Source organism: Periplaneta americana, chromosome 7 (assembly GCF_040183065.1).
Source record: "Periplaneta americana isolate PAMFEO1 chromosome 7, P.americana_PAMFEO1_priV1, whole genome shotgun sequence".
Classification (NCBI taxonomy): Eukaryota; Metazoa; Arthropoda; class Insecta; order Blattodea; family Blattidae; genus Periplaneta; species Periplaneta americana.
Window position 1 is genome coordinate 133,146,208 of NC_091123.1, and position 25,648 is coordinate 133,171,855.

Below are 25,648 nucleotides of genomic sequence, written 5' to 3' on the forward strand. Positions count from 1 at the left end.
CTCACTGAGGAAAAAACTGAAGACTTTGTATGCCCAAATTGCGTTCAATACTTATATTCTTTATTGTGGGCCTTATTATCTGTCACAGCAGGATATGAGGCCCAGTGACATGATGTTAATTTTTATTGCTCACAGCATTTATGTGTTTGTTTGAATATTTATTTGAAATAAAATATTATAGGATAACTATAAAAGTATGCTATTCTATTATTTAAAAATTGCTAAACGTCTCCATTTCAAAGAAAGAACGTGCTATTCCTTAGGTGGGCCTTATTACCCCCGGTTACCTTGTAACAGGGATCGTCAGCGCAGAGCACCCTGGGGCTAGCGTCTCTTACCCGCAGAAAACACAGTGCACCATGGTGCACTCGTAGCTCCTAGCGGGTATGTCCTCTACCTCTTCCTGCTGCACGAAGCGACGGTGCACACGGGACAGCACTGCTTACTCATTGCACATTTCAGCGAGTGCTGACAACCACTGCCTTATAACATCATGGCTAATCGTTGGTCAGTACATGGACTTCTTTTTGGAGTTCGTGGTATCTCCAAATACACCCATAACCTTTTAAAATCAAAATGATTCACATTTTACAACGTTGAGAAAATCCTTAGAGACATTCTAAAGGATTCAATTCAAGTTTTGCAATTTCATTTCTATTTCAAGTAATATGATTCACTTTCATTTTTCTTTTCAAATTTATTGTATGTATTTTTATTGTAAACTTTTATATATGTATTTATTTTCTGGATCTTTGTGGTCACCCTTATTGAAGGGCAGATGGTTTTATTTTATAAATCTGATGTGTAATAATTATAATAAACATCGACGCTGTGAAGTCATCTAAGTCCGGTCGATTATCCTTAAAATACAGACGATTAAACAAACCGCTATTATTACATTCTAAATCAAAGTTTATTCTCGCAGCGAGATGGCGTTATTACCTGCAGCCGTAAATTCTATTTTAAATGGTTAAGTACCATAATATAATAATATAAATTTTAAAATAACATCACTCGAACTCCACTAAATTTAAGAATACATAATATAAATTAATTTCTTATAACATTTCACCATTTACTATATTTAAAATTCAGTTATCTGTAGGTCTACTTATTTTATGCAGAATACAATATTCATGTACTGGACAATCAACTCAAGCACTCACTTCTTCAGGTTATACTCACATGAAAGACAGAAATCCGTTTCACTGTTGATTACAGACGTTTAAGAAAGGTTCCTCTAAACACCACACTTCTCTGATTAGGGCTGCCAGCACAGATTTTCACGTAAATAATTATAAAATATTAGACGGCGTTATAACCTGCATGGTGTTAATACCTTCACTTATCCTATAGAAATAATGTATTTTATTTCGAAATATGAGTTCCGTTTATTATAATATAATAATTCGATTTCAATTAAATGTTATATTCATGTCAAAAAACTTTAGAACCAACATAGCTTTTCGAGTAAAAGTATTATTTGTAGGTCACAAGATGTCACCTCTACCCACATACAATATGCAAAGTGGAAAGGGACCGATGCATCAAAATTTAGGAGGTGATTCTACATTTTAAATATAACAAAACTTTTATTAAACTTTTCCTTCGATGAAGCACCGAGAAAAATATAGTCTTTGCCCAATGATTGCAGCGCTCTATTGCGGTAATGGCCTGAGAGAAATGGCTGATTGCTATACAAGCAGGTAGGTAAAAGTAATCTGAACAGTTAGTGTCTTGAATCCTCTTTTGCAGATTAAACCGTTTGGTCACGAATTTGAATTGAATAATAGCGAAAATCATTCAAATGAATCTTGTAACGCAGCGCACTGTCGCGTATCTCCAACTGAGTAGAGCAGAGGAGGAGAGGAAGGTAAGGAGTGCAGGCTGCACTTGCTAGAGTTATTGCAGTAGTCGTGATGTTGACAAATGCTTCATAGAAACAAAATTATTTCCTCTAAAACAGTGAATGTTAGAGAAAAAAAACTTATTTAGGCTTTTCAAATCTCTCCTCGTGATGTATTACCAGTTTAATTTTGGTGCAGAGGTTAACATTCATCTGTAGCCCAGGGGTTCCCAACCGGTGTGTCGCGCAGCTCCATTGAGTGTGTCGCGAAATTTTGGAATTGAAAAATACATTTTTTTGCATCCAGACAGTCTCTTTACAACACATTTCTAATTTGTAACGAAGTCTTTGATATGGTACATTTTATTATGAGACAAACTTTACCAATGAAACGTGAACACCTGCAACAATGCTCAGTTAAGTTTCTCAACCATAAGGCCACGTATAGAGAAACTATCTGCAACCCATCAAGCGCAGACTTCACATTAATTTAAATAGGCGAATTTTCAAAAACGATAATAAAAATCTTTTATCGGACATTCAGCATAGATATGTTGGCATTTTTGGCACATACCTTTGTTTTTTTTTTCTAATGCCACTCAAGTTGCTGCTTGTTCTTTCAGAATTTTCGATTGCGTGTTAACATCGGCCTATTTACAACATGGATGTTCGACACTACATAGTTGTTGTTGTTGTTGTTAGTGTTTTTTTCTGGCGGAACGCGCTGGAACGGCACGTTTTTGTTGCATTTTTCATCATGAAACTGAAATATGTGTGAATAACTATGTTTTTAATATAATTCTTCTTTGAATTCCGCTTAGATCTTGGAAGTCTTATTTGGACGAAAAGGAGGTTAAAAACGACAAATTCCCGTGCAGTGAACAGTAATCTCTTTTGATCCTAAAATTAGGGCAGAAGTTTAATATTTTTCACACAGTTCAGGACTATTTTTTTAAATTTTGATACCACATCTCCCCGTCTGCTATAAGATATTCTACACAGAGTTCGACTACCTTTTCCTCCAGAAGAAAAATAGTGGTTGTATTATTATTATTATTATTATTATTATTATTATTATTATTATTATTATTATTATTAAAATCAAATAAATTTGTCGCGATATCGTGGGGGTTGAGTAAAGTGTGTCATCAGTCAAAAAAAGGTTGGGAACCACTGCTGTAGCCTATGTGGAAGATAGGAAGTTTCCCAAAGTTACGTTAGCACAAATTGCGTCAGTTATTCTATTACTTTTAAACTATTATTGCCATAAAACAAACATGCTGCTTTCTAAATAAATCACAAATGAAGAGTTTGCGGGAAAAACGACGAATGTCACAGTTTTCTTAAGGTTGGTGTCATTATCTAATTCAATGGATTACTGCGAAATTTAATGTTGTTCTTATGAAAAATGGTAAAAAGGAAAATTATCACCACGAATACAGGAATCTTTTCCTTTATTTTCTATAGAAACAGCACTACATCTTGCAGTTATAGACTCAATTAGATCATTATGTAATCCTTAATAGATATGTAACATTCATCGTTTTTCCCGCAAGCTCTTCAAAGCAGATAAGTATTGTGCATTTCTTGTAAAAATATCAAAATGTAGGCCTACTTAAAAATACGTTTTCAACTAAATACATATTTTTATGTGGTCTATACACAAATGCATGTAAAATCGACGATTACAGACGTACAGCTTAACTGTACTGGAAACATACCGCTCTAACGCACGCGTGACATCCGATCGCTTTGAAGGCAAGAGACTAACTAACCCAAACACCTCTTGACGTAACTAAATGGACTCGCCTGACCCAGGCGACTGTCAGGACTAAATAATCGTACTGTACGACATAATTTTCACGAGATATCACTTTTTCATAGTTCCAAGAACGGTATCTACATTGCGCATTAATTTCACTTGTGGATCCGGACTATGCAGTACTTACGAGCAAGAGAAGGTGTTGGAAACTCTATTGTCCCAGTCCTGACGAGTACACAGATTAAAAAATATGAGTCAAAAACGGGTGAACTACATTATTTTCATTAATAAAATAACAAACTTCTGGCAGAGGTGTTCAATCTTGTTGAAAGCTTTTAATTCGATCAAACTATTAAGTTTCACAGGAAAGTAAGTGCAACAACTAACGGGAGTGTGTTGTTACATCTGGGAGGAAGCTATTAAAAGGGTAGTAACACGATTGAAAACTGTATGATGCGTGAGGGAGGTTTCAGGGGTTGAAACCAGATAAAGTTGGTGGAAATGAACCAAATACATGAGCAATTGAGGGAAATTACTTGACTCGTTCTAGATGGAGAGAGACACATTTCCTAATGGGGTTGTGCATTAATCATTAGCACTTCAGAATGCACTTAAATTCCGAGAATTGTCGTGGTAACAGCATCATTATCATGTGCGCTGAATTTTCCAACATTTCCAACATCTCTTCAGGACCTGAGTAACAGCTAACATTCTTACTAACCCAGGCATTACAGAGTCAATTCTTGATCAGATCAGTTAAGATTAATTTTGTGTCATTTTAATTGTTTATGTCGAAGATCCATCCTCTATTCAGTCCCGCATACACAGTAGTCTATTGACTTCCTGTCCGCTCTCTTGCAGTAACATCTTCCTTCAGAGGAATCTAATACCATAAGACTTCTGAAATACAGTCTGATCCGTTTGGGTATGGATAATATTAATTTATTATTATAAAGCTATTATGATAGTAGGAAAAATTTCTTGCTGGTTATATTATGATTAAAAGATGGGAGTTTCCATATGGCAATCAGTGATGTATTATCTGATAGGACAAATGAAAATCGTAGATGATTAAAATACCTACTACAAATCAACAACGGGCACAATGTGTTCGTCGGTATGCTAAATTTGAGAGTGTTAAAAGAGTTCAAAGGGAATTTCGACGTGAGTATGGTGTGCGTAATGTACCTAAATACGATTCCATAATGTTGTGGTATCGAACATTTGTAGAAACAGTTTCTGTGTTAAAAAAAAACATGCAGGAGGTCGCAGGCGAAACCCAGTACGAGAAGCAGCTATCTCTTGGCTTGGCCCCCAAACTCTCCAGATCTAACCCATCCTGACTTCTTCGTGTGGGATTTTGTTGAAGACATTGTCTACTTACAGAAACCCAAGAACACTGATGATCTGAGATTTAAAAATTACTCAAGCTTTTCAACAAATCATCCCTCTTATGTTGCAACGGACATGGGCTGAATTGCATCACCGTTATGAGTTGTGCAGGGTGCGCAATGGGGATCATGTTGAGCTCTGAGGAATCTCCCATCTTTCAGTATTGTATGCACAAAGTTTCAACAAATAAAGTTCAGTAGTAAATGTTTTACGGTGTTTTTATTTGATCCACATCCAAACGGATCACCCTGTACATCTGAAATCAAGACAACGAGAATACAAGGATAACAAGGGCAATACAGAGAGAACGAGGGGAATACAAGGAGAACGAGGGAAATACAATGAAAATAATGAAATTTCAAAGCGAATAAGTGGAAATCTAGAGGAAAAAGGACATTATAATGACAATAAAGGGGAGCAAAAACAATGGAAGGACAAGGAGAATAAGGAAGAGACAAAAAACAAGGGAAAGCAAGAACAGTGAAATGCAAGTAAATGGTAATGCAAGGAGAACAAAGGGAAAACAAAGCGAATTTAAAGAGAACAAGTGAAATACAAGGAGAACAAAAGGACTATAAGGAAGACCAGAAAAACGAGGGTAATACAAGGAGAACAAGGGGAATAAAAGGAGAATGAGAGGAATACAAGTAAAATAATTAAATGCAAGATGAATAGGTAGAAAACAACAAGAAAAGGGAGATTGCAACGAGAATAAGGGGGCGCTAAGAATAACAAAGGAAAGGCAAGGAGATCAAGGCAAAAGTAGCTTGATCATCTGCAGATTCTTTTCCAATCCACCGGTTGGTAGTGTGTCATCATGGTTGAACGAAAAATGCCAAGCTCTGCAAATCCTTTCCGAGTGGATTTCAGGGGAGACCTTTCCACAGATGCCTCAACAGCTTGGCATGTTTCCCTCCTTGTTGTCGGTCTTACACACTACCCGTTGCGAATGCATGTTTTTCCCACTCCAATATTGTCGCTTTCCTTGCCGGTTCTACACCAAAGCGATCATAAAATTTCATCTTCATTGTTTCTACGGTGTCACCGTTATGATGTCTTTCATGAAGCCAAACCACTAATCTTTGTTCCATGGTAAACGGACTCTGGTCCCAGATATTTATTTATAACTGCACGGTTACCATGGTAGCATGGTGCCAACGTAAACATAGGGTACCTACCAGCATTCACATTAAACGTTCACAAAGTAAATGAAATAGGAATACATGGAGAGTACGCACACTTTGTGACCTTTAAACCAAGCTACATTATCTTGAAATGTTTTAGATTCCTTTTGGGATACCCTGCATTTGATAATTTTAATAATATTTTACATTAATAGTTTATATAATTACGGATACTGCGTAGTCTCTACAATAGGGTGGAGTGAATCTATACATGAAATTGTTTTTTTATCTGTTTTCTAAATGTAATAGTTGCAAAAATCTGTATTTTCACTTAACTTAGGAATGTGAAAAATATGAAGTTTCTATATTTAATTTTTGAGATGCCCCAAGGGATTTGAAGTTTCTTAAAATTATAAATTTGTTGCCTCTTTGTACAGTATATTTGTTCTATTATTTTCATGAATTGCTGTAAAATCATATATTTAAACTAAACTTGGAAGATTCTAAATTTGGGTTGAAGTATGCAGTATTTTTGACGGGATCCAAAGGGACAAAATGTATAATATTTTAAATAAAATATGACAAAAATTTAATTTCAGCCCATTTATTTCCTTTAGTTAAAATTTATTCTTGTTTTCTTTTTCTTTGTTTCTGAGTGGTAATTAAATCAACAAGTCCAATTATCATCATTATTTCTGTTCTTTGCTATAATAAATAATTCTTTCTTGTTTTGGAACACGACGGTCTTTATCACAATTAGACCTACAGTATTTTTTTTTTTTTTTGCATTTGCAACTGCATATATCAAATAGTTTGTTTGCTTCTTCTTTGAATTTTGCAATGTTGTCATTTTAGTTATCACTATGTCGTTTCTTACAAGACTTCATTAAGTTTGTGTTTTGATCATGGTAAGCACGAATCATTTGTAATATTCTTTTATGACTGACTTTCGGAATTTATGTGTTTTCTTGGATTTCCTTTGTTTTGATAGCAACAGTAGATTCTTTTTATTTGAAGTCCGATTTGAATTAATTTTTTACCCATAGATAATATTTTATTACGTCATGATAGGTAATTGAGATGGATTCAGCCCCTCTGGCATTGCGAATACAGTGTAGAAAGTCAGATTTCTTGTATTAATTAGAGATATTCTGATTGAAGTACCCTGCAACATAAGAAGAATAAATTTCCATTAATTTTATTATAATAATTATATCATACCTAAGAGTTTTGTGATTATTATAAATTTTCTTGTAAATTGAGGTTTCTATGATACTTCAAAATGAAACAACAGGGGACCAAAAATATGCAGAGTCTTTTAACATGTATTTTTAAATATGTTCCTGGTATCCTGTTCAGATTAAATCACCGGAGAATGTTTTCTCGCTAAAAAAAAATCTGAACCTCAAAATTTTGTGAAAATTTCAAAATATGATGCTCTTGGAGCACCTCTAAATATTAATCTAGAGAAAATATATTTTGCATTATTCTTTATATCACCTCACAACTTTTCCCTGGTGTTACATTTTGATTCCATAATCTTCACATTTTCACTCCACCATACTCTACAATCAGTGTGTAAGAGCGCGTCTAATAAAGTGCAGTTTTCCAGACAAGGGATTAATTTTTCATCCGAAGTTTGAACACTTAATGACCACTATTATTTCATAACAATGTGACCCTATTTCGTTTTCCTATTCAGAATCGAAGCAAATAACAAAATGTGTATCTCTGTTCTTTGTTATATTATGAGATACTTCGACTAATTGTAAACCCTGATTAATAATTGCGCAGATGTTTGAGTTGTGCGGTGCTACACAAACTCTGTGTTTGACTGCAGAACCACGTTCCATATTTACACCAGCGCACATTTTTAATCTCCATTATTCCCACTATTCAGCAGGCGTATGCCTTTTGTTTGATGTTAGATAGTAGTCATAGCAATGAATACCAGTTCGTAAGCATATGATAATCTTGAATGTTTGCTCGATATGGAATTAAAGCATTGTAAAGGGCAAGAGTGACGCACCGGACTACCTCTGTTTATGCCAGCTAGTTAAAATGATGACATTAACCCAGTAAAACTTTTAACGGAGGCAGGAAATTTTTTATTAGAAAAACATGAAAGCAAATATCACATTTCTGCTTGCAATTGCTATTATTCGGTTATATTTGCAATGAATTCTCGCTATATTTCTATTTCATTTACATACGATAGGATATAATATGACTGTCATCATTCCCAAAGTCATAATCTTCTTCTTCTTCTTCTTCTTCTTCAAGATTGGCCTATGGCAGCCGTGGCGAAAATGTGACTCGCGAGCACATTGTGGCTCGCAATGATAGCAATGATTTTCTCTTGATTCCTACCTCCCCCAACTCCCACCCTCTCACTCACTGGAGTCAAACTGCGTTCCATTTGTATTTGTCTCTGACCTGCGAGTGGCGTATCGTTCAATGTCTCTCACGAAACCATGTACCTCTACAAAAACGAAAGTTTCAAGTAGGATGGGAGGACGCTTTTTTTTTTTTTTTTTTTTTGCCAATATGATGAGAATATTAAATGTAAGATTTGTTCACAAATGTTACGAGGAAAACGGTTGTATGACATAAAACGGCATTATAGTACAAGTCACTCATGAAACATTAAAAAGTTAAGTGTCATTATTAATATTAATATTAATATTAATATTAATATTATTATTATTATTATTATTATTATCTCTGTACGTCGATTATTTTTCAGCAGATGTACGAATAATGCGGTTAGATCTTCAATTTAAACTCACAGATTTACAATGTCATGTTAAATGAAAGCTAGACGTAAGAACTTGACAAATGTTTAATTTTTCAAATCTTTGTCAAAAAAATAAGTATCCGAAAGTTCGTTCTTTCGCTTGCTCTGTTGAAGCCATGTTCGCTACAACTATTTTCAACATTGAAAATAGGAAAAACCAAATTTAGATCACGAATGATAGACAAATACGAGTACCTTCGTGATCAACTACGACTGGCAGTAAGTGACATAATTCCTGATTTTGAAACTCTGTCGCAGAGACATTATGAAGACAGTTAATTTTAGGTTGTGATAATGTGTCCTATGTTTTCTTGTTCATTTCTTTCTTCGTTACACGTACTAAACATCAGTTTGTAACCTTGTACTGTATAAAATTATATTTAAGTGCTTGACGTAAGGAAAATGAAAATCCGTTAATAAGTCAATTGCTTCACTTCCCCTTCGGGTGTCCGCCTCCCTACATAGGTGCTATGCACGTTGCAGGTTACACAGTGCCTCGGCGCATGATCACATTTTCACTACCATGAAGGCCACGAAAAAAGAGGAGAATAATCTCGAGAAGCACATCCAATCCAACAACGTGGAATTTCAGCATCGAGGTAATGACGAACGGCATGGTGAAAATTATGTGGAGTTCCATCTTACTCACAATGAAGTCCTCGCTATCTGCCTGTAATTGTGGAATTAACAACTGTTGTACATCAGTTAAAAAAAAAACACATTTTATCGTCCTTTCCCCTTAACCTGGTAGAGATAAAAGCTCCAGGCCTTATTTTGCTCTCTACCAGAGGATTTCAACTAAAATATTAAGAATACAATTAAAATTTAAATTACAGTTAACATTAAATTTATAGTTGCTATTAAAATAGATTCAAAGTATTAAATGATTACCTGATTAATAATAAATAAACAATTTAATGTAGAAGTTAAGAACAAAGACATAATCAGTCATTGAAGTGGAAATGCAACATAGAATAAGTAAATAGAAAATAAATTACTGGAGATTGAAATATTTAATGCTAGATTAATGGAATTATTTGCAAGAAACCAGGTCTGAACGAGTCTCTATTACTGACCAAGTGCTTAGTAAGTTTACGTTTGAATTGTGTTTCTTTTTTATTCCGACAGTCTGTGATACTTGCAAGTAGCGAATTCCAGAGTTTTGACAGGGCTATTGTGAAAGAGGATGAATAAGAGGAGATGCGATGTGGTGATATTGTTAGTATTATTTCGTAGCGAGAACGTATGTCTAAATTTGATGGTAGCCTAAGAAAAGAAGGATATGTGAATGTAAATTTCTCCTTTAATTTAATTTAAGCCAATCTATTGCTTCCAAGGATGGGTTAATGTTATCATATCTGCGAATATTGCATACAAAACGTACGCACAAATTATAAGTACGTTTAAGTTTTGTTTTGTTGTCGTTGGAAAGGCCGATCAGTAAAATATATTCACAGTCAAAATAGGACATTATAAGCATCTGCTGAAGAGCTTTTTAAACAAACAGGAAGATGAATATTATATCACGCACCTTTTCCTCGCACAGTGTTCCAAAATTTACACGATTTATTCATATTCAGCAATACAGATATACTCTTCATACAATTCGTTTTCAAGTTGTTTTACTCTTTACAATATGGTGTTTGTTATTTCTTAATAGCTCCCCTTTGGGACAGAAACCAAGAACTTACCGTACCTATCTGCTAGGTGTGTCCCACAAATGTGATGATGTCTAGTGTGTGTGGTCCATAGAATTTTCCTCTTCCCCCACATCCATTGTAAGAATTATGACATGAGGGTTAAAAGACCAATAAAGAGAAATTAACGTTCTTCCATTACTTTTAGAAATTAAAGATGGACAACTTTCTGATATTTATAATGAAATTACGTGTTGTCGCTAATTTAATAGATTTTAAAGCTCTTAAAGGAAGCCTTTAGTAGGAAAAGGAGCATCTTCTGCTCACCTCTGGACAAAGAAGTAAGGAAGGGACTAGTAAGTGCTTTATGCGGAGTGTGGCATTGTAAGGGGCAGAAACATTGACATTACGACGAACTGAAGAGAAGCGACTAAAGACATTTGGAACGTGGATATGGAGAAGAATGCAACGTGTGAAATGGATAGACAGAATAAGAAACGAAACTGTGTTGGAAAGAGTGGATGAAGAGAAAATGATGCTGAAACTGATTAGGAAAAGAAAGGGTCACTGGTTGAGAAGAAACAGCCTACTGAAGGGTGCAATGGAAGGAATGGTGAATGGGAGAAGAGTTCGGGACAGAAGAAGATATCACATGATAGACGACATTAAGATATAGGCTATGGATCATATGCGGAGACTAAGTGGAAGGCAGAAAACAGGAAGCATTTACTGGAAGGAATGGTGAACGGGAGAAGAGTTCGGGACAGAAGAAGATATCAGATGATAGACGACATTAAGATATATGGATCATACGCGGAGACTAAGTGGAAGGCAGAAAACAAGAAAGATTGGATAATGCTGGGTTTACAATGAAACACCTGCCTTGGGCAGAACACTACTCATACATACTCTATCTTATCATTGCTTGTGAGCTAAAAATACTGTTACCATGCGTGACGTTTTTCGATATGAGATCAATAATATTAAACGTTACAGTTTTAATTCATTAGCAGCGCGGTGGAAACTACGTTTCAATTAGCATTGCAATTGATGCGATACTTTCAAATTAATTTGCTGAATAAATAATTACAGATAGCAATCACGTATGAAGCACCGAAGCCATCGGTATTAGTGATCATTAATAGAAGAAAACTGAGGTCAAAACTGAGTTAAATCCACTGTCGACTGTGTCCAGTAATCAGGAGACTGAAAAATTTAAATGGAGTTTTATCATCATGATAACGGCTACTTCGACCATAAATTTGCTTTCGGGATAGGAACTTCTGGATATTTCAATCATGTATTTAAAATAGTTGGAAACAACTTCGAAAATAGAGTGGAATAGAATCAAATTATTTATTTACAGTCATGATTATTCAAAGTAAAACAAACAAAAATGTTCCTTGAAACTCAGTTCATCGGCTTGAATCAAAAATGAAGAAAACTACAGTGCGTTTCAGGTACGAGTTGGCCAGTCGCGCGCCGGATCTTGCTGCGGCAGGCAGAGCTCTTTCTCCCGAGCAGTTGGATAACATATCTACGTAACTGAAATCACTAACTTTTAATTGAATCGGTGAGTGGAAAAGTAGTAATATTCCAAAATCATACTTTCGAGATAATAAAAGAAAACCGTTTTGTGACTTTATTTTTAATTTAATCAAAAAACTTATAATGGGTCACATTTACTACTAGTTACAAGTATCTCAGCCTTTATATTTGTTTGTTAATATATAAATTGATTTTTTAGATTTGATTGTTTAAAATTTGGGAATGTTACTCTTTTTCCAGTCAAATGGAATATTGGTTAAAACGAACAGAAATATTTTGAACAATTAGGCTAGTAAGTTTTCTTTAAGGCGTAACTGTCGAAAAAAGTGTAAAAATACTTTTTTCCAATGTGGAAAAAGAAACAGTCATAAAAACGGTGTTACAATGTTGTTTTTTTGGTCTCGACTAACACACCTTTGTAGGTTACAAACTCTTCTCCCTACTCCTAGATATTTTCTCCATTTCTTTTGTATGTGTATTCTTGTTCACCTTTCCTTTCTTTCTTCTTGGCTCATTATCTTCCTCTTCTAACATTGTTATTTTTTACTCAAAGACACCAACTTCAAAAACTATTTTCCAAATCTTGCAGACAGAACCCCGATGATCAAAAAGTCCACATCTGTGGAGTAACGGCTAGCGCGTCTGGCCGGAAAACCAGGTGGCCCGGGTTCGATTCCCGGTTGGGACGAATTACCTGGTTGAGGTTTCTTCCGAGGTTTTCCCTCAACCCAATATGAACAAATGCTGGGTAACTTTCGGTGTTGGATCCCGGACTCATTTCACCGGCATTATCACCTTCATCTCATTCAGACGCTAAATAATCTAGATGTTGATAAAGCGTCCTAAAAGAATCGACTAAAAAAAGAATGATCAAACATAACCTACAACACCTGTGATAACAAAGCACTAAAACAGTTAAGAAACTAAACGATTACAGTGCTTGTCAGCGCTCCAAGCATACCGTATGAAAACTAACACAATAGTGCTCCACTATTGAGTGGAATAAAAGTAACATTCCTGGAATGTTACCGTTCTTCTACTCAACTGCAAAACACGGGTCATGCCACTGGCATTAGCATGATATGATTATTACTCTTTTCCTGCTCAATAGGTAGGACTATGAAATATGAATAATTTTGCTATCTCAGTTTATTTTCGCATTTTTTGGAATGTTACCCCTTTTCCACTCACCCATTCAATTATTCTCACAATCACAGTTACAGTTACAGTTACATAAAAATCCGTTGCTGCAATGTGTACTTGTCTTGTGGCATTATTGTAACACAAAATCCAAAATACTTGTAACACGTAAACACTCAATTAATCACTTCCGAACTCGACACAAGCTTCGTTATGACAGAGGGACGAACAAAATTATAGCAAGGTCGCGGAACTACAAATCGGATCACCATTCTGCCTTGGTGCGTCGACCGACCGACAGGAAAACTGGTACATGAAAGGCACTGTACTTGTAGGTTGTAGTTTGCAACATTCTGATTCCATTAAAATATCCCAAAAATGTTTTCAAGTTACTCTTCAACTTTAGGAGTTGTCTGCAAAACCTTAATTACGGTATTTATTCATAGATTAACAAGTAGGCCTAATACCACGAGAAGTATTGGCGTCACTACTGTGGAGTAACGGTGAGCATGTGTGACCATGAAACGAGCGGACCTGTGCTCAAATCCAGGTTAAGATAAGTTACCTGCTTTTTCCGGGGTTTTCCCTCAACATATAAAGAGTAAATATTGGTTAACTTTCGGTGCTAGATCCTGGACTCATTTCACTGGAATTATCACCTTCATTTCACTCAGACGCTAGATAACCATGTCGCCCTGGAAGCGTAGTCGGTATAGCGCTGGCCTTCTATGCTCGAGGTTGCGGGTTCGATCCAGGTCCAGGTCGATGGCATTTAAGTGTGTTTAAATGCGACAGGCTCATGTCAGTAGACTTACTGGCATGTAAAAGAACTCCTGCGGGGCAAAATTCTGGCACACCGACGACGCTGATATAATCTCTGCAGTTGCGAGCGTCGTTAAATACACCATAATTTAATTTAATTTTCATTCATTCATTTATTTATTCATTCAGTTACCGGTATCTATCTATCTATCTATCTATCTATCTATCTATCTATCTATCTATCTATCTATCTATCTATCTATCTATCTATCTATCTATCTATCTATCTATCTATCTATCTATCTATCTATCTATCTATCTATCTATCTATCTATCTATCTATCCACCCGCCCGCCCGCCCGCCCGCCCGTCCGTCCGTCTGTCTATCTATCTATCTATCTATCTATCTATCTATCTATCTATCTATCTATCTATCTATCTATCTATCTATCTATCTATCTGTCTGTCTGTCTATCTATATATATATATATATATATATATATATATATATATATATATCTATCTATCTATCTATCTATCTATCTATCTATCTATCTATCTATCTATCTATCTATCTATCTATCTATCTATCTATCTATCTATCTATCTATCTATCCATCCATCCATCCGTCTCTCTGCCTGCCTGCCTGCCTGCCTATTTATCCATCCAACCATCTATCACTGTATACCTGTGTACGAGTATGTACATCCATCATTATTTTCATTTAAGTAAATATCTACTCGTATATTACTATACAGATTATTTAGTTATCCATCCATCCATCCATTCATCCAGCCGTCTATCTACCCACCCATGTAGCCATCCATCTATCGATCCATTCATCCATCTATTCACCCATGTATCCATCCATCTATCCGTCTAGTCATCCATCTATCCACCTATGTATCCATCCATCTATCCACTCATGTATCCTTCCACCCATTCATCCATTCATCTATCCACATATTTGACCATCCATCCATCCATCTATCCACCCATGTATCCATCCACTCAATCAACCATCCATCCATCCATCCATCCACCTATCCACATATGTGACCATCCATCCATGTATCCATCCATTCATTCATTTATCCGTCTATCTATCCACCCATGTGTTCATTCATCCACACATGACATATCATCCATCAACAAGAGGTTTTATATCTCTTCTTGATTTTACTAGAACATTTTATTTCTTTTCAGCTCTTTACCTACACTAAGTGGCGTCAGCACAACACCAGGTCTTCGCCTGAGACAAGCTGCACGTCTCAGCCGGGCGGCCGTATCTACGGTAAGAATATTAATATTATGCATACTACACTTAATTTGTTATTAGTTCATGTTTTATGCTGTGTCTTTTTGTATAATTCAATATTTCAATTCAATTTGAATTATAATAGTAAATATAAACTACGTTTTCGTTAATGCAGTGTTGCACTGAATTGTGAAATTCTAAGCGAGCCACACAAATGCTTGGGCACTGACGATTGCGCGGGGTGTGGTTAATGTAGGCGTTCAGACCCTCGTTGCGGTGCTCTTGCACCATTTCTGCCTACCCCACGTGCTCATTGCCGTTAACGTTTGGTTACCGCAGTTATTCCCAACCTAGACAAGGGGTTCATGCGTCTCCACAATCACTCAATTTGTAAATTCGTATTTCGTAGCCCGTTCTGTCCCCATTCTTTCAACATTCTTTCTGAATGTCCGCTTTCCGATAGTTTCTTACTGTCTCCATGCCTATTACGTAGGGCAGTGATGTCAAAGCAAGCGCATTTTTCTGACCTTGACGTCGTGCTCGGGCATCAAGCGCTAGGTATGCTAGGAGGAATAAGCAGCCTGTTGGATTAAGAAAACAGTGGTGCACAAACTTCAAACGGAACGTGAAATTTTATGTCGTTATTTTTATATGGCTTCTTTCTTTTGTTATTTTCTATATTGTCTGTAAAACAAAAGTACTAACACCTATTTCTTAGCCTAATATTGCAGTTGTGTTTTAAATGTTAGTAACATAATAAAGAGTAAAGAAGGAATATTCACACAAATTCCATAATAACTACAACTATACTGTACTAAGTGAATTAAACACATCATTCATAAAGAAAGTGTTGTCCCAAAGAAATACAGTGAATATGACATGATAAGTTGAAATTGAATTTGATGGTATCTTTAGCCTTATAAAAGTAATCAAAACAACATTATAGTACAAAGCAAAGTTGCCTAGGTATATGTTTTAACTGTAACTAATATTACTTACTTACTTACTTACTTACTTACTTACTTACTTACTTACTTACTTACTTACTTACTTACTTACTTACTTACTTACTTACTTACTTACTTACTTACTTACTTACTTATTGGCTTTTAAGGAACCCGGAGGTTCATTGCCGCCCTCACATAAGCCCGCCATTGATCCCTATCCTGAGCAAGATTAATCCAGTCTGTACCATCGTATCCCACCTCCCTCAAATCCATTTTAATATTATCTTCCCATCTATGTCTCGGCCTCTCCAAAGGTCTTTTTCCCGCCGGCCTCCCGACTAATACTCTATATGCATTTCTGGATTCGCCCATACGTGCTACATGCCCTGCCCATCTCAAGCGACTGGATTTCATGTTCCTAATTATGTCAAGTGAAGAATGCAATGCGTGCAGCTCTGCGTTGTGTAACTAATATTACATAATAAAACCTTTATCGCATTATGCTTTTAGGTGATATTGGTGCGCAACTTTCTGTTATCAGAATATTAAATTATCTCGAAATCTGCTGAAGCTATAGAGCTATATGCACATATTTTTTGTTTGTGATGTAACAGTATTTTCTTTGAATAATTTCAAGGAAAAATTGTTCCGGGGCTGGGTATCGATCCCGGGACCCTTCGCTTATAGCACGAACGCTCTTCCGACTGAGCTACCCCTGGAACTATACACGACAGCGTCACAATTTTTCCTTTGTATCCACACGACTCAAATGAGCTGACAAGACGCCAGAACTCAACTATGAGTGAATAAAAAAGCAAACTTGTGAAAAATGAGCATTAAAATTAAAACTTACATTCTTATAATGCACTTATACTTCTCAGACAAATCTAAAAATTAACATGGATACAGTTTTAATAAGTTCTCTTCCCTTTATCCATTGAATCAGTTCTGGTCATCCCTGAATATAGCTCGACCAAGCGGCATGTACTACCTCTTTTGTCTGTCTCTTTCCTTTCCGCTGTAAAACGCTCAGGTTCTCCTGGGCTCTAAAGCGCTCGCTTGCTCCTATGGGTATCAGTTGACATCACTGACGTAGGGTTTCAACTCCTGATACATTATATTATAAAATTTGATGCAAACAATGTAGAGAGAAAATAGATTCTTACGGTTGTCCACACAGTTCCCGCGTGATGGTTCCCGACAAGTATAGCGTTAAGAGCCGAGACTTTACCATGTTATGCAAGAAGAAAATAATTTCTGCGCTGTATGAGAAATACACCAGCAAGCAGAATACGTCACCAGTTTCGGGAATAAAACTATAGTTGAACGGCTGAATGGAAAAAGAATAGTATTACAGTTATTTCACTTTCTGGGTAAACAATAAAAAACACATTACAGACAAAACTAAGTTTTATTGAAAAGTTTACTTTTAAGCAATTGTAGGTCTAGAAAATAACTATTTAGTCCCAGAATATAAAATATAAATGCTTATAATTTGTCAGGTATAAAGTATTAAAAATGCTGGAACATTATCCTTTTTCAACTCGATATTTATAACAGCCAAAATTACTAATAATAACAACAATTTCATATAAAGAGAATATCATTTATTTCATTCATTCATAGTGTTCTGCTCAAGGGCAGGTCTTTCATTGCAAACCCAGAATTCTCCAGTCTTTCCTATTTTCTGCCTTCATCTTTGTTTCTTCATATGATCAATATATCTTACTGTCTTCTCTCGTTCACCATTCCTTCCAGTGCATCCTTTAGAAGGCAGTTTCTTCTCAACCAGTGACCCAACCAATTAATTCCTTTTCCTCTTTCTGATCAGTTTCAGCATCATTCTTTCTTCGCCCACTCTTTCCAACACAACTTAGTTTCTTATTTTGTCTGTCCATTTCATATGCTCCATTCTTCTCCATATCCACATTTCAAATGCTTCTAGTCGCTTCTCTTCACTTCGTCGTAATGTCCATGTTTCTGCCCCATACAATACCACACTCCACACTAACCACATCACATTAGTGAATTAAACACTTCAAAACATAGGAAATATACTAAAACAATGAAATAATCACAAAAAGACTTTAAACACAAAGTTAGAATATAACAGAGAATGTAACACAAGCCCAGTTGTTTACTGACAAATGACCAATGTTGTCAACTCGACTCCTAAAAACCCTCCATGAAACAATGCAGAGGTCGCTAATTTGATACACTGGCAATGAGAAATGAGATTATCTTGCTTCTGTGAGTGCTAAATACCCGCTAAAGCTCTATATCAGTAATACAAATATAATTTTACCTTCTAAACTAATATTAAATAACGCTAGATATAGCGGGAAAACAGCCGAATTGGCATCACTGCAAGTGACTACCTACGACGGTAGCACAGTCTGTAGTATAAAAAATACCGGCAACATTCGGGGAATATCTTTCTTAAACTCAACCTAATTTTCAAGGCCAATTATTACAACGAAGTGGAGACGAGAATATTTTACTTTTCGCACTCAGTAGGTAGGTTTTACAAAACCTTACGAAATGGCTTTCTTAATTTAATTTACGTAGGGTTGCACGTGGATCATGACAACTGTAATCGGGAATGCTACTAAATTGAAATGATCTGTCCAGCTACATTTTAACCACATAAACGCACTAAAACTTCGAAACTAGCTCTCTACAAAATATTAGTGCAACATAGTAAACATGATACACATTAATTGTAAATACTCTATATATAATGTACTCAATTAATTCATTTAACGAAATCAACTCCGTTACGGTGAAGAAAAACATATAGGCTATTCTGAGATTATGAAATTCATATCTTTTACTATAACTGCCAGTAAAACTTTGTTTAATCTAAGAAAATGTTCTTCCTACGTCACTTGACGTTACAGGGACAAAATAATAATAAAAAACTCAATATACAAATTACCAATATTTTTATTTTACACAATATACACAAATAATTCGTTTATCAAAACCTATCCCGTTGCAATGAACGAAAACATATATTCTGAGGTTATGAAATGCATATCTTTTACGAACATCACATAAGATTTGTTTAAACTGAGAGAAGCTTGTTTCTACGTCATATGACGTTACAGGAGGATATTTATAATACATTACATCATTGTTATTTAATGGCTCCATGCGTACCTGTTCGCAATTCGACCTTGCTTACGTATCCAAGTGACATAACAGATGTGGCTACCAGACGAAACTACTCGATCCGCTGTAAGTTTGGGAATGAAAATTCGCTGCCTAATAATTACATCCATTTTCTGAAGTATATATCAGGACAGAAAGAAATAGACCGCAAAAGCGCGAAGTTATGACGGAGTTAGTAAAAATACCTAAATTACATAACAAAAGAAAAAGTTTGCAAATAAACGGATGACCCATTTTATTGAAAGGCACACTGTAGACTGTAGGTGGTGGTGGTGGTGGTGGTGGTGATGGTGGTGGTGGTGGTGGTGGTGGTTGTGGTGGTTCTGCTAATGATGATGTTGATGACGACAATGACGACAACAAAACAACTCTGGGTTTGGTTTTATCTACAGAAACCTCACTAGAGACTTTGATTTATCTAGAGAAAATCAAAACTCGAGTGGGATTTAATTGACTATTACACGATTAGAAAAAGTATATAAAGATTAGAATAAATAAAGTACTCTAATACAATAAAATATTAATTGACTTACTAAAATACTGAACTGTCTTCAAATGTATTATTGTACCATCTCATCATTACAAATATTCCGCTAGATGACAGTAGTGTGTTATGATGAGCTGCTCTCTTGTTACCAGTTGTGCCAACTATACAATCTTTATTGAACTCTACTGACGATTACTAGTGAAGAAGACTCTGTTGATTCTGTTTAAATTTTATTAAAACTGTTGCATTCCACTTTCATTATCATACCATAATTATTCCATTCTCATTATCTGACAAATGTAACAAACCTCCTACATCTGTATATTAAATATAACGTTTTGTTTGTGTCATTTTCATTTTTATCTATGTATTGTTTTGGAGAGTGGTTGGATCTAATCATAGGTGAGGGGGGTGAAACCTACGAAGTAGGACTTGTTTTACACAGCACGTACTGTCAGAAGACCCGTGCAATGGATTTAAGAGAAAATTCTGGTAATATAGTACATCTGTATGTTTAATATTGCTCCATAAATCCGCATCATTCTTCATTCTTCTTCATATTAAGTATTAAATTACGTAACTCTGATTGTTGCCTTACACATTGTACGAGTAAATGTCCGATTATTATCAAGGAGTCTTCTGAAGTTTAATATTTAGTTATAATTTTCGACAATCATTTTCCGCCCCTGAGCACGAGTTCTACTCTTTCAGGGGTGAGCTAAAATTTTATCTGTGTATACTACTATATAATTTATGTTACAAGTATTAGCAAAACAAAAAATAAATGAATAAAAAATGTATTAAACAATCTCTGATACGTGACTGTCCATAATCTTATTACCGTAGAAGCTATGACATAACCTAAATAATATAAACCAGATAAATGATAGAAAAGTTTTAATTAATGATGATGAAATAAACATGAATAATTTGAAAATGTACAATTATTGAGAGTACAGTGTTAGAAAACAAATAAACAAATGTTAGGGAGGTGATAAAAATCAAATACTAGGGAGATGATAAAAATTGTAAGATAAGCAGCCATGAATTTTTTTAACACGTGATTCCGTATCGTTATATTGGTCAAAAGCAGTATTTCGTAGTAAAAGTGTAATAGTCTGACTAAATATTTTTCCTTAACATTCTCGTTCCTTTAAAGGCAATGTAATTTTTTTAATGTCTGAATAGCCATTTTGTTCTAAAAGGGATGTCATATAGCTGAAATTACATCTATTTATTCGCAAAATGAGCGCAGTGTGCATATATAACTTTAATGATTCCAGGTAGAAACGATTCAACAGAGACAAATACGTTCATTCTCAGCAGACGTATTGCTGAGGAATATTATCCCAGAGTCTGCGGGAGACTATATGTTAATGAAATCCACAGAGGAGTGCAGCAGGAAATTTAGTTCTCAAACAAGAAGCCAGATGACGGCGCTACTAGTTCTCTGTCTAATCTTTGCTAAGTTTGTTATAAAAAGGAAGCACGTTAGCAACTAATTTCATAGGTATTTAGTTTACCAACCGAATTTTAAAGACAACTTTAGATGCTGTGAATACAGGGTGATTAAAATATCAGGCATAGTATAAATAAAGATTAATATTGTTGTGCCCATTTCTGACACCAACTTTTTGTTATACTATAACACCAATATTTATTATACCATTTCTGACACCATAATTTATTGTTAAGCTCTATCATATCTGACACCAGTAATTTGTCGTGGCGCCTGCCGCGACAAGGGCGGATGGCTTATCTTCGTTAGTTATAATCTCTATCAAAATAACACAAACTAATCAAACACTGCGTTATACTTTATAAACTGTTCTTTCTTGTGGATAGGAAGGATTCCTACTTAGAATGTGATCTCAGGTTTTCGGAATAATCACAAGTGTAGAAATTCACTATTACTAAGTTTATTAATAAAAATATCAATTTACTACAAATAAAATATTGAGTATTGAACGATTTGGAAAGTATGAAAATGTCTGTTTATTCTGAAGTACCAAGATAACTAGTTAAATGAAAAGTTTAAAGAATGATCTGATATTTTACTTACAATAAATAGTAGGGCGAACCCTAATGCTGGTCCCTGTTGATCCCATTTTCGATGCCATTTTCAGAACTTCCTACTGGACGTCGGGAGCGCTACTCCATGACCGCAGTCTTGACCAATAACTAATGACTGTGTTTTCGACGTTTCATGTCCTTTTATAAACTCTCGAACCGCGTCCTTTGTGACGTAACAGAGTGACGCTATTTACCCGCGAATCTTCTAAAAGACGATATTGCATTCACTAAACACCACGCTTCTGATTCTTTCAAATCGGCGTTTCCGGTCGTTACTTAAAACAATATGGATTCAAGGAACTTTCACGACTGAATCTGTTTTTGACTTGACCAATGGAAATTCAGAATTTCGGAATCATTGCCAATTAAAATGTCTCGTTATAAGTCAGCTGTTGCTAAGTTGAGTTCGCGATAAAATGCAAGATGCAAGCGTACGCATTTCTGCATGTTCAAGGACTGGACTGTGACTTTGATGACGTTAACTAAACTGTGCTCTGTAATCTGTCGAGACAGGAAGCGAGCTCTTTCGCATGTATGCATGTATTAATAATACGATTTCGTTACTTTAAATTAAAGTGAAAATATATTGCTTATCATAATCCCTGGGCACAACAATATTATTTTAACAATCAGATATGTTTCCTAAAGCCATCTGCTTCAGCAACAATGCAAACTATTTAGAAAGAATGAGAGACCAGAAAGCTGTATTTCAACTATCATCATTATCATTATCATAGTCACTTGTACAGAGACATGATTCTATTTTTCCTTCAACTGTTATTATACCTGAGTTTTTTAATGTACTTCACTCCCACCTCCTCTACTAGTAAACTTCCAACCGTCCTCCACGCAGAACCAAGGCCGCGTATGCAATCAAAGTCGCCTTACGGTGATAGTAAACAGTACTGAGTTAGTGAGTATAGTACGTTATTGTTTTCCAGTGACGAAAGAGCTTTCAATATTGAATCATATTTTCGCACAGGTACTGTCGTCAGTTTGCCTACGTCGCATCCCGGTTTCCCCCACCCGCTTCTGCTAGCCCCTCTGTAGGCTAGTGACTGGGCTGTCTAAGCTCTTTTCTGAAAACATTAATTTCTGTTAGAAACTGGACGTCTACGTAATATTATACAACTATTTAAAATAACTTAAATAAAAGAGCCTCGTTAAGTAATGAACTGTCACATGATTTCATCCATTTCTACGACCCTGCTACAAAACCACTTGGACGGACAGTAGATAGCATGCCTGAGTAATTTTATCTTTTCGGACCGGGCAAAAATGAAGATTGAATTTACAGTACGTAAGGTACTCTTTTATAGAGTAGATCAGAGACCTGCAAGAGAGCGATGCTTAACGATATCTGAGATCGGTTTTACCGAATGCACTTCGTGTGTAATCGCTCGAGCTCGGGTTTGGCCTGCGCTCGCTCGAGCTCGCCCGGGGGATCGCTCCCATGTCGGAACGAGCGCTCGCTTCAACCACTGTCCGCGAAGCAGTATGCTACAGTACTACGTAGTTCAGCATTAGTAAAAATCGAATGCATTCATTTGATTATCAAAACCATTCGAAATAATAGACATATAAGCAATATCACTTGATTATTCATTGATTTTGCTTACCACCACAACAAGCCGTATGAAGTTACACAAAATATGTACTCGCATAACAGAATATGTTCCATTTTAAGATAATGATAAGAGCTTCGAGTTCAGAATCATATGACGCAAAAATATAATGATAAGCTTCGAATGTTCTGTGTGGTTGTAGCGTACTGACTCTTCTAACAGCCCCAGTATCTGACCCTGATCTTTATTAAATTAAACACCTGACCTACATGGTGATAAGAAAAAAGAGCGCTGCTCTCAGGCTATAGGCCTACGTATAGAATGACTAATCAACATACTGCAATGTTATTGAACAATTCATTCATGCATTCGAATGATTTAATCCTACAATGGAATAATCATAGAAATCATTCGATTGTTTTCAACAATTATATATTTTAGTGGAAATTTAATTAATTACATATTTTTCTTTGCTTAGATTGAAAAAGCCTGAAATGATTTTCTGTATAAATATATTTCATTCCTACTCAGTGTAACATTTAACTTCAAAAACAAACTGAGACACAAATTTAATCGTGATAATATTGTAAATGCAAATGAAATGTTTGGTTATATTACTATAACATGTATATAAAACCGAGAAATTACATTTAATACGTGACAACTAAAAATGTCTATCGAAGTATGAAATGCAAATAATAAATTAGTAGCGATATATTTTGTTTCATCTCGAACGTAATATGAACTTTACTCATTAACTTGGGAATATTTTTATTTTAGTAGGTTATTTTACGACGCTTTATCAACAGCTTAGGTTATTTAGCGTCTGAATGAAATGAAGGTGATAATGCCGGTGAAATGAGTCTGGGGTCCAGCACCGAAAGTTACCCAGCATTTGCTCGTATTGGGTTGAGGGAAAACCCCGGAAAAAACGTTAACCAGGTAACTTGCCCCGACCGGGATTCGAACCCGGGCCACCTGGTTTCACGCTGACCGTTACTCCACAGGTGTGGACAATCCTATGTACTTTAAGGTATTCTTATCGCTTACTTCTCCGAATTTAGTCCAAGCAGAGCTAGTAGGTAACTGCTTTCCCTTTTCTTCCACTACTCTGACTCTGCTGATTTAACTTTATTTTCGGCATATACTTTTGACATCGTGTCTTGTAATCTTTTACCATCAACAGAGACGGTGTCCGAGCCTCTGCTTGAGATCGACGTCGATACTATTGAATCATCTTCAACATTCGTTTTGATGAAACGTACTGATTAGACAAGCCTACAATTCACCTACTGCTTACTGCTACAGGAAGAGCACTCATGAACACCGAGCGCTCGTCGTCAGACCCGATCGCTCGGTGTGTTGCCTTACTTCGTGATTTATCGGAACTATTCGTATATGATCGCTATTCATTCAGTCAATGCCTTCCTGGACTGATAACGATATCCCGCGCTCGCTCTCTTGCAGGTCTCTGGAGTAGATACAGAATTATTTCAACATGAGTTACTAGTACGAAGGACGAAACTGGTAATTGGAATTAGGTGTAATAGTCTATAGTGCTGGAATGTGCACAAAAGAAAGCCTGTATCGAAAGGAATGCCACCATTTTCAAAAATGTGTTTAAATATCCATATTATGATTATTTTTCAATTTAACTTCATTCTCTATATTGTACGCTAATGTGCTGTAGACATTATAATATACACTGCATAATGAATACGTCCGAATGGATATCTCAGTTCGTGAGTAAATCACTTATTGTTAATACAGTACTGTATTTTGATTAAACAAAAACCTAATGAAATTTATCAAACTCAAAATCTCGATATTTCCTAATTTACGTAAATAGATGAATTACTTTTCTTCCATCCTATCCTAGTAAAGTGATCTGTTTGTATTTTACGCCAGTATCATCGAACTTCAGTCATGGAAGGGGGTAGCAAACGGTGTTTTCGATTCTCAACCGATAATCTAAAGGTATACCCAGATTAATATTAGAAATGTTAGTAAAAATAATATGATGTCCCTGTGTCTTTATCATCAGCTTTTATCTTCCGTTGGTATGTTCCATCTTTAGGCTACTATTGTAACAATTGTGGATCTAACAGAAAACAATTACACATATTTGAATATAA

General features: G+C 35.7%; 1 long non-coding RNA gene across 3 annotated transcripts in view; it reads left to right on the forward strand.

Annotated features, from left to right (window-relative positions):
- The window catches only part of LOC138703457 (uncharacterized), a 249,520-nt gene that overhangs the window by 160,013 nt on the left and 63,859 nt on the right, over positions 1-25,648 (forward strand). For all 3 annotated transcript variants that reach the window (XR_011333177.1, XR_011333176.1, XR_011333175.1), the window contains one exon: positions 15,216-15,303. This is a non-coding gene — a long non-coding RNA (uncharacterized lncRNA). The remainder of the gene's footprint in view (positions 1-15,215; positions 15,304-25,648) is intronic.